This window comes from Lycium ferocissimum, chromosome 7 (assembly GCF_029784015.1).
Source record: "Lycium ferocissimum isolate CSIRO_LF1 chromosome 7, AGI_CSIRO_Lferr_CH_V1, whole genome shotgun sequence".
Taxonomy (NCBI): domain Eukaryota; kingdom Viridiplantae; phylum Streptophyta; class Magnoliopsida; order Solanales; family Solanaceae; genus Lycium; species Lycium ferocissimum.
In genome coordinates this window covers 28,819,779-28,831,226 of record NC_081348.1, presented here as the reverse complement: position 1 = coordinate 28,831,226, position 11,448 = coordinate 28,819,779, and positions in this window count along the sequence as shown.

The following is an 11,448-nucleotide window of genomic DNA, read 5'->3' as shown; positions in this document are numbered from 1 at the left end:
GACGACTTCTCTCAATCTACGATCCTAAACGAAATCTGAACAGATCTCTAAAGAAGGTGATAAAAACAAATGTCGGGTAAAAAAATATACCAGGGATCTTTACGCAAATAGCCGGTAAACATAAATTACACCCAGATTTACTGTTAAATTTCTCTAACTGGTATACATAAATTATACACCGAGTATGCACAGTTATGCACATATTATAGGCTACTTTAAGTTGAAGCGATTAGGTGGCAGCTATTTTAGGTTAATTCTTCAATATATTTTAAAAAATAAAAAATAAAAAATAAAAATAAAAAGAGCAAACCGATGCAGATCGAAGACCATTAGTATGAGGGTCGGCTGAGATAGATGGAGTTGAGAAGAGGGAAAACAACTCTTGCTAAAACAAACTCCAAAGCTTATATATATAGTTGAGAAGTTTCTTTTAGCAAGTGTTGTTTCTCCACTTCCCCCATTCCTATATCTTAGCTTAGATTGGAGTTCCCTCATCTGTCAACTCTTTTGGGTCTGCGGTTCCAACTCCCACTAGGTATTTATATTGGATCAACTGTTCTCTCTCTCTCTTTTTTTTTTTTTTTTTTTTAAACTTAGGTCCTAAGTCTCCTATATCTTTTAGTGTTCAGCAAGGCCCAAGCCCAATATTTAAAAGACTGGAATTCTACTGGACCAGCCTTAATTCACTCCAGGCAATTCGCAGGAATGGCCTTATTTTGGGGTGGTCTTTAATTTTCGTCCATTAAATTGGTGGTCTTTAATTTTTTACCTTGGTTAGAACTCCTTGATTTCGGTTCGAACTCCTGCTCAGTCAAAAATTAAAAAAAAAAAAATCGCAAGGCAGAGTTTTACATGATTCAGGCAGAGTTTTGAAGGCAAATTCATTAAATCTTTGCTGAAAACGCAGGCATGGGTTCTCCATTCTTAAAGGTGATATGTTTTGCATTTACTACCTATATAGATGCCGCCAAGGAGAACAGCTTGGGGTCGTCCAGTGAATTGACAGATAAACCTTTGAGTTTCTACACTTTATTTTGCTTTACTGCTATTTGCAGGGTTGACACGTGCTATACGTTTTCTTCACCGGCTAATGTATGTCATGAGCCTGTACTGTTCTCTTCAAGTTTTTGGCGTTACACATTTGAGAGTATACCTAATTAGGACAATTTTAAGCCGGTTTTTTTTTGCTAATTAGGTAAATTAAAGCAATCGGGGACAATTCCGGTTCTAATTAGGGTAAATTAAAGCAATCGGGTGTCATTTGCTTATATATCATAAAATGGTATTCTTTGAAGAAGAGTTACATGTTTATACACTTACAATGCGCCTAGAATATAGAAACATGAATAGGCAACCTCTTGGAGCAAGTGCAATACATGTTTGTTAGTATTAAAGGAGTATATTGTTAGTATTAAAGGAGTAGTTGTTATTGTAAAACGCACGTCTTCTGCTTGCACTACGACATAGTTACGATGAACAGGAGAAAATACTCCCTCCGTTCATGTTTACTTCCATATAAACACTTCATTTTGACTTAACACACCCCTTAATTAAGCAATAAATAAAATGATAATTTTATATCACTCCTAATTAGTAGGGGTGTACGCACCAAACCGGTAAACCGCACCAAACCGATAAACCGAGTCAAACCGAGAAAAAAACCCAACTAAAAAAAAAAATCCGATCATAATTGGTTTGGTCCGTTTTAACTAAAAAAAGTCAAACCTATTACATGTATTCAATTTTTAAAATATTTTATACATAAAAATATTTATTTGTAATGAAATTTATAAATATTTCTTTATTTTTTCGTAGTTTTTTTTATCTATTATCATATTATTCAAGTCAACTTAATTTTGAATGTCAATAAGTTTTATATCACTATGGATATTTGTATTAAAGTTCAAACCAAAACCAGCTCAACAAACACTAACAAAAGAAATTCAATTTACCACTAGGAATACAATAATGTTGGATATCTATTCTTTAGTTTTGCATAATTAGTTTAGAGATTGAAAATACATAACTTAAGTTTTTTTTGTAATTAATACTTATTAGCCATGTTTATTTTAGCATGACTTAGTATTTTTAGATTATGGTCATTTTCTTTATGGCTTGTTAATTAGCAATATTTATTTTAACCGATTTTATTAGTTTTTGTTGAATATTTTAATACAATGTCATCACTCTACATTTTGTGTTATTTTCTTATATTATATTTGAAGTAAAAGTTATATGTATTTATATCAAGACTATTGAAAAAAAAAAAAACCAAAAAAATCCGAGAAAACCGAATAACCCGAGAAACACGAGGTTGAAAAACCCAAATTTTATTGGTTTGGTTTGGTGAATAAATTTAAAAACCCGACGCGATTGGTTTGGTTTGGTGTTTAAAAAATCCGAATCAACCCGGTCCATGTACACCCCTACTAATTAGTATGAGTTGGGGAATGAATTGAAAATAATTAAACTTAATAATAAAGATAAAATAGCTATAAAATGATAACTTATCTCTTAATTTTTCAAACTAGATTAATAAAAGTGGATATATATATATATGGGAAAAGAACATAACTGTGCAAATTTTAAAACTATTTACAATTTCTTAGCAGAGTTACTTTATTTACATTTCTATCATTTTATCCTCTTATCCCCATCACAATCCCCCAAAAATCAGGTATTTTCTTTTCCAAAACTTTCGTGCAGTTCCTTATTTTACGCTCAACATGAATCTTATCTTTTCTCTTTCTTTCAAAATATGATTTTGTACAGTGGACTAGTAAAAATGATCGAAAGGAGTATGTATTCACAATAATGCTACCACCTTAGTAGATGACTTAAATTCTATCCGTTCAATGAACCGACCTCTCCTGTAATTAATGTCTACAATTATTGGTGTCACTAGATAAATTATTTATAATTTTCAACTAAATCACAGTTTTTAAATGTTCTACTGATTCGATCACTACAGGAATAAATTGCATTGATGGTCAAAGACCACAACGGAATTTATGTGCTCAAAGCAATGACTTTCATACCACAGCTATATACTCCTATCCACTTTCTTTCTCTCAATCCCAAGTATTGACTATGTAATAGAGAAAATAACAAATTTTCTTTTATGAGAAGGAAAAAAGTATCTACGAAGGAAATGTTAAAGAAACTTTCGGATTTGTTTGATAGGTGATAAATTAAAAAGATGTATTTTTTAAGTCTTAAACAAGCAAATAATTAGAAGGAAGCTAACTCCTTCAGCTGTATCTCCGTTTCCTTTCTTGCCAATCAAACATTAGGAAGGGAAAACATAAACAACACAAAACTTCACTTTCTCCTCTTTATTTTATTTTATTTTTTATTTTTTTTATTTTTTTTGAGCAATGCATAATTCTTCATCTCTTTATCCATGTAGTGAACTCTCGAAATGTTAATTAAACATATGCTTCGATCACAATGTACTTTTTTCACGAAAGTTTGCACACAATTCATTCAAGAATATTTTAAAAAATCCTCCAACGAATATCAAGTCAAACCATAATACTTAGTAGGCACTTGAACATAAAAAGAAAATGTGATATTTCAAACGAAAGTTGAAAAAAAAATTGAAAATCAATATATAACCAAACGTAGTGCCAAAATATTTTTTCTGAAATAAAAAGTGTGGACAAACAGGAGCTTAACTCACATACATAGATTGTTGAACATAAGAGTAACTTATCTCCAATTTCTAATGATACGAATTTGGAGAAGAAAGGAAGAGGGAAATCCCTAAATTCGAATTGTGAAGTTGGTTGTCAATTTTGGGGATTTTGGTCCCAAACAACAAACACAAAAGGACGTTACAATGCAAGGGAAAATAAATGATGGGCCAAAAGAAAATTCTGATCAAGATGAATCTGGGCCAAGTTATTTCACATGCTCACAGGGCCCAATTCTTCCACAGCTTGCATGTACAGATATACACGAGACTATACACATCATGAGAATGTCTTGGGATAATTCTGACATTGGATAAGAATAGTACAGTTGTAGATTGTACAAGTTTGTTAAAATAGAAACCAATAGAATTAAAGCAAGTGTATAGGAACCAATAGAATTAAAGCAAGTGTATAGATTTATTATTCTTTCTCTACATAGTCTACTATAAATACATGTACAAACATCAATGAAAGGATCCGGAAATTTTTCATATTTTGAGTCTTCTTTTTTTGCCTTCCAACATGGTATCAGAGCAAAATTAATTTGCAGATCTTGTTCTTGTTTTTTTTGGAATTCCTTTTACTAATCTTCTTTTATTTTTATTTTTCTTTTTTTTCTTTTTTTTTGCTCCTCAGTTTTGCTTTTCTTCTTCAAAATGGTTGAATCATCTGAAACTGCTCTTGTCACCCCTACTGTTGCTGTGTCTAGCACCATAGACTGTAGCAGTCCATACTTTCTTCACCCTTCAGACTCACCAGGGATGTCCTTAGTGAACTCTATGTTTGAATCGAAGGGGTATGGTGGGTGGAAAGGGACTGTTCTTGTTACTCTATCAGCTAAGAATAAACTTCGCTTCATTGATGGTAGCAATAAATTACCTTCTCTCAACAGTACTGAGTACAAACTCTGGAACAGGTGCAATGATATAGTGACCTCTTGGTTGCTGAATTCCTTGTCTAGAGAAATCTCAGACGGTGTTCTTTATTCAAAGACAGCTGAGGAACTTTGGAATGATCTTGAACCTAGATTTGGACAAGTTAATGGTGCCAAGCTGTTACATCCCGAATTTTCGCACGTTAAAGTCGCATCATGAGTTAGTCAACGCAAGTTCAAAAGAAATTATCTTGAGGATTAAAGGGATTGAGCTTACTAATATAAATGGTTACAAGAGTCTATAAATAAGATTAGTAAGTGGCGGAAGATTTGGAGGGTGAATGAATCAAAGAAGCATGAGTTTCGTAAAAAGTCGGCAAGTTGGGAATATGATAACTTGTACTTTTGGGTGAGATTAGGAGTGCTTGACATGCTAAGAAAGTAATAATATGAATTATTTTAATCGTATAATAGTAGTTTGTTAAGTTTGGAAGTTAAACAAGTTGTAATACAAAAATCGATAAAAGGCGTTGCAAGTTAAGTTCGTAAATTTCACTGAAATTTGGGTCTGATGTCGAGGAGCTTTTCTCTCAATATACTTGGAGGTACGGGGTGATCAACCTATGAAATTGAAGGTCTACGAGTCTAGTTTCCATCGCATTTTACCGTTTGTTGATACGACATCAGAATAGAGAGATATTCGTATTTCTGTCCAGGGACGTAAACTGCCATGGGAACAGTGTGCTAGGTTGGTGGCAGCTTATTCCCTTTTGTATAAAAGATCCACAAATCATCTTGGACCTTCATTTTCTCTAAGATACAAACCTTAAGCACTCCCAATACTCTTTCTAACATTTCTCCATCAATCATAAGCAAATCCAAAGGCTAATCAAGTAACTTTAACGTAAGGAATCACGTGGTAATCGTAGAATCGTCATTTCTTCGTTGTTTTGCTTTTTGGATGATATCTTCAACTTGAAGTAATCTCTGTTTTGGACTGATTCTTGAAGTTTAAGGTATGTTCTACCCTTCTCATGGTCCTCTTAAGCTTCGACAAGTATTTAACCTAGAGATTGGAGGAGAAATCCCATAGGACAAGTCTTTATTAACTCTAAGGAACTCTTATGGAGGAACTTGATTGTTTGGGCTGTTTCTTATGGTTTAAATGTATTATTTGGAGCTATGAAGTTATGGATGGATTGATAAGGAAGATTAGGAGTAAAGGAGAAGAAAAATGGTAGTCTTGAATGAAGAAATCAAACTACAAATGACCCTATGAACTTACGCCCGCAAGTTGTTCGATGAAATGCCTCAATGAGTATTTCCATAAGCTATGAACTTGGAATTGATCCCATATTGGTCTTATGATGTAGGTGATCATTCGTAAGGTATTCGACGACTCATGGAACGTGGAAACTTCATCGTTTAGGTATGTAGGGCTTTCTATTCTCTTTGTGGCATGACTAGAATTCAAATGACCTTTCATTGAAAAGTTGTTCCATTAACTTGGATCGATCGCGTTCCATGATAATTGATCTAACACATACTTCATCTATGACTTGTACCAAATTATGTTCCATATCTCCTTTTGGCTATCGATTAAAAAATTTTCCATTCAACTTGTGTCGATTATGTTTCAAAATGGTTAAGCTTACCCTTTTCTCATGAATAGCTTGTATTGAAATGACTTTCACATTTCGTATCCCTCTTGTTTATCGAATGAAGAATGATATTAGTTATGGTACTCTTCACATCAAAGTTGAGTGATTGTATTTCCTTTAATTGAGTTAATCCTTATCTTCTTGTCTATTGCTTCAAGGTAACGAATCTCCCGTTGGCGCACTCTTTCCGATAAAAGTTGTGTCGATCATATTTCATAAGAGTTTGGCTAACTTTAGCTTCATGAATAATTCATAACAAGATGTTTCCTTGTACTTTTACTTCTTTGGCCAAATTATTAAAGAATGATAAACGTAGCTACAATAATGATAGTCGAGAGGATAACGACGATAGGTCACTCCGACTCTTTCCATGATATTTCTTCTGAGATCAGTCTTGCATTGCACTTACATATATATATATATATATATATATATATATACACATACATACATATATATATATATATACACATACATACATATATATATATATATATACACATACATAGATATATATATATATACACATACATACATATATATATATATACACATACATATATATATATATATATATATACATGTATGTATATATATATATATATCTATGTATGTATATATACATACACATATATATATATATATATACACACACACACACACACACATATATATATATATATGTATGTATGTGTATATATATATATATGTATGTATGTGTATATATATATATATCTATGTATGTATATATATATATATATATATATGTATTTATTTTCATTACCGCGCCGCGCTATAGTCGGCCGGGCAGGCACGTAGATGTGCACCTAGATGGATTTCTTTCATTACCGCGTCGTGTCATAGACGGCCGGGCAGGCACGTAGCTGTGCATACCACTGATCAGTTGGGCAGAGATGATGATATGATGATGAGCTCACCCCACAGAGGGATATATATTATTATATGATATGATATGTTATAAGCCTCCACCGTGAGAAATGATTTTAAGATCATGCATTTACATTTATGTCATGGTTATGGTCGCCCTCAGTGGCTTCGTTCAGAGTTTTAGGTTGCCTCTATATTTCCCCTCTTGTTATTTATATCTTTTTTGTTTATATTATGTTTATGCTTACCGTCTTACATACTTGGTACATCTTTCGTACTGATGCATTTTGTGCACTGTGATTATGCCTGCAGGTACGGTAGATGGATTCGTGTACCTTTCTCAGTAGGATACCAGAGTTCAGCAGGGATGTTCGCACTCCATTCTCCGGAGTTGCTGGTCATAGTCATTAAATAGGATGTATGCATGTATTATGAGTATGGCTATGGGTACGTCGGGGCCACTGTCCCGACCAGTTGATGCATATCAGTGCTCTTAGAGGCTTATAGACTATCAGTCAGTGTACAGGTATTGTGTTTGGCCTTGCCGTCCTTCTGACTAGTTGTCTTTCTTGGTTGTGGCCTTGTCGGCCCTAGTTATGCATATATGTGTTGTTGGGCCTTTTCTGCTTGCAGGTTGTCATGATATACTTCTTACAGTTGTTATTCAGCGGCCTTGTCGGCCTATGATTCACGTTACAGAGTTCAGATATCACAGTTAGTTCGCTCGGCCCTTCGAGTGCCGGGTGCCGGGTGCCCGCCACACCCTCCAAGGTTGGGGTGTGACACAAGCTTTACCACCTACAAAAAGAAATAATTGACTTAGTTCAGGGTTCTAACAATGTTTCCACTAACTATACTAAAATCAAAGCTTTATGGGATGAATTAGACACCTTATACACTAAAACAAGTTGCTCATGTGCTTGTGAAAGTGGAGGAAAGGATAAGGTGCTAAAATCTGTGCAAGATGAGAGACTAATTCAATTTCTTATGGGCCTAAATGACACCTTTGTTGTTGTTAAGAGTAACATTATAATGATGAGTCCCCTTCCAACAGTTAGCCAGGCTTATGCTTTACTGATACAAGATGAAAAACAAAGAGAGATATCTATTCACTCTAATTTCTCTAATGACTCCTCTTCTTTCTTGGTTAATGGTGGCAACAACCCAGGTGGACGATATTAGGAACTAGGAACCCTGATTTCATACGAAAAAAAAGCAATGTGGTGTGTTCTTTTTGTAAGAAGGTGGGACATACAGTTGATAAATGTTATAGGGTGATTGGTTTTCCTTCTAATTTCAAGTTCACAAAGACAAGGGGTTTTCAGAGGGATGTGAAAAGTAATTGCTCAGCCTGGTACTGAATCTGGATACTCAAACTACATCTCTAGTGAAAACCTAAATCAACGAAATGCAGAACAATTTACTCAGCTAGTCCAGCTACTGAATCAGACTAAAGTAAACCAACCAGCATCTTCAGTCTCATATGCTAATGCTAATGCTGCTCTTGCAGGTAATGTGATGAACAAATCTATCTTTTGTTTGATTTCTATCAATTCTAGCCCTTGGATTACGGATTCGGGGGCAACTCGGCGATATGTGTTTTGATTCTAGGATTCTCATTAATCTTAGAGCTCGCCTTATTCGTCGTGAATGTAAATCTTCCTAATGGTTTCAAAGTTAAAGCTACTCGTACGGGCAGTTTTGTTTTATTTCCTAAACTTATCATTCACAATGTTCTCTATGTTTCTTCTTTCAAGCTTAATCTCTTGTCTATTCATAAGATGTGTACTCAGCTACAGTGTCTAATCATTTTTTCCTCCACTCAATGTGTTTAGCAGGCCCCTTCAGTGAAGAGGCCTCTGGTACTTGGTCAAGCTAGCCATCGGTTTTATCAGTTGGTTCCCTTCAGTTCCAAGCCTAAGAGTTTACTCAAGAAAGATGAAGTCTCATTTTCAGCTTCTAGTTTTCCCAGTTCACTTCCTACTTTTTCTAGTTGTATTTCTGCAAGTGTTTTAGTTTCTATTAAAGAAAAACTCTAATGTAAGACTATGGCATGTAAGGTTTGGGCATATGCCTTTTTCATCAATGAAGAATCTCAGTTTCTTTCCTTTTAAGTCTATTTCTGATTGTAAGTGTGATGTTTTTTCTGATTGTAAGTGTGATGTTTGTCCTTTGGCAAGACAATCAAGACTGCCTTTTCCTCTAAATAGCATAAAAACCATTTTTTTTTATCTCATTCACATTAACACTTGGGGGCCCTATAATAAAGCAACCTACAATGGATATAAGTATTTTTTGACCATTGTAGATGATTTTAGTAGAGCTACGTGGACCTATCTTCTATATGTTATATCCCGTATTTTGTGCATTGGGACAATCCGGTTTAATTATGATAAGTTAGGGTCCAAACCATTCCGGATGCAAAGTCGAGATTTTTGACCTTCGATTTTATTTTGAGACATAAGTTGTTCATGAATTTGTTTGCATGGGACAATTAGAAAAAATTTGGGACCAAAATTGGAATTAATGGAAGTTGAAAATCATGCTATTTTGCTTGCTTTGGCCGTGTAATGTGGGAGTTGGCCCACACAAATTGTGGACAATTTTAATTGGTCCAACACATGTGTGGGCCAAGGGACACATGTATGATTCACTTAGGGGCTTAAAAGATGACTTCTAAGTCATCTTTATTCATTCCAACACTTAGAAAAAAAAGAGCAAGAAGTTGAAAACCTCCAAGAGGCTCTCGGCCAAGTGGAGAAAAATTGAGGTTCAATTCTAGCCACTCCAAAATTATTTCTTTGATGCAAACCCACTAAGTTGAGGTCCCTAAGTAGCGTGGGAGCGTTGTTCGGGTCATCCAACCATCCGTTGTATAGATCGCAAACCCTAGGCAAATTGTGGAGTTGAAGAAGAAAGGTAAGAATCAATTATGTTTTATGTGTTATAAAGGTTGTATGCATGTTGTAGTATGCTAAAATGGATGAAAATCATGAAATATGGCATGTTGGAGTGAAGGTTGTGTGTGCAGTATATAGCCGTGTGAGGTGTGTGTGTGTTGTGTTGTATTGAAGCAATGGATTAATGTCTAGTTGGTATGTTGTGGTTGTTGTAGAATGAAGAAATGAATGAGAATCATAAATATGTGCATATGTAGTGTTGGTCGAAAATGGGTCATATTATATGACAATGAATGGATTGATTCTACTTAACGTTTTAGTTGTTGTCGTTATGAATTCCATGATGAGAATGAGAGTTTAATGACTCAAATTGATGTTGTAATTGTTGCGGACTGATTTGGAGGTTATTGTACATTTAATGTAATTTGTATATTGATGAGAATAGCATTGTTAGAGTGTGGATTGTTGATACAAATCATGATTCGGAAGCTAGAAATGGGCTATAGTTGTGTCTCGGGTTTGGGGGCAGTTTTCGGGCAAATTGGAGCCTTATTTGGAATGTTTGAAATGTTGTATGAATTGCTTAGAATGTCTTTGAATATTGTTGGTATGGGTTCGGGTTAGTATTCGAATGTACAAGCGTTGATGTTGGCTTGAAGTAAGTCGTTGAATCGAATATGTTGAAAGTTGTTGAATGATGTAAAGGCGAGTTATTAATGTTGTATTGCCTTTCGGATTGATTATTAATGTTTCTAGGTTGGTTGTTGTTGTTGTTGATTTGGCCGAGTTAAATTCTCGGGGTTGGCCTATTTACAGGGGAAATGCCGCCCAAATTTCTGTAGAATTAAGGGCTAAATTGGAATTAAATGCCCAAAATGTCTATAGCTAATGTTTGGCATATTATGACTTGTTTGTAGACCTTGGAGAGCCCGAGGCGTAGGTTGGCTTTAGCTTGAATTTGGAGTAGCTTTGAGAGCGTCTGAGGTATGTAAAGCACAACCCTTCCTTCTTTTGGCATGCCTTAGTCGTAAATAGGCTATGATACGAGTCTCGAGGAAACTCTACTCCCGCGATCCGACCATGTCTGCGATTCTTATTTGTTTCTTGGTCTTTGTATACTTGATAAGATGAAATATTGGCCCTTATGTCTTTTGTATGACTAAGTTTCAAAAGTTGCATAAAAGTTTGGTTTTTAAAGGAATTTTGTTCCTAAATGATTCCGAAAACTACGAAAGTCCGTAACTTTCACAGACAGAACCGGATCGCCCCGATATGCTCAAAAATGATCCTATGATATATGATGACTATGATTTCCACAGGCGGGCCCGACTCGGGTCGACACCCCTCCGTGGGCCCCGCAACTTTCTTTATGTACTTTGGCGATTTTTGGAAGGATATGATATGACTATTATTCCGATTTCAAGTACGAT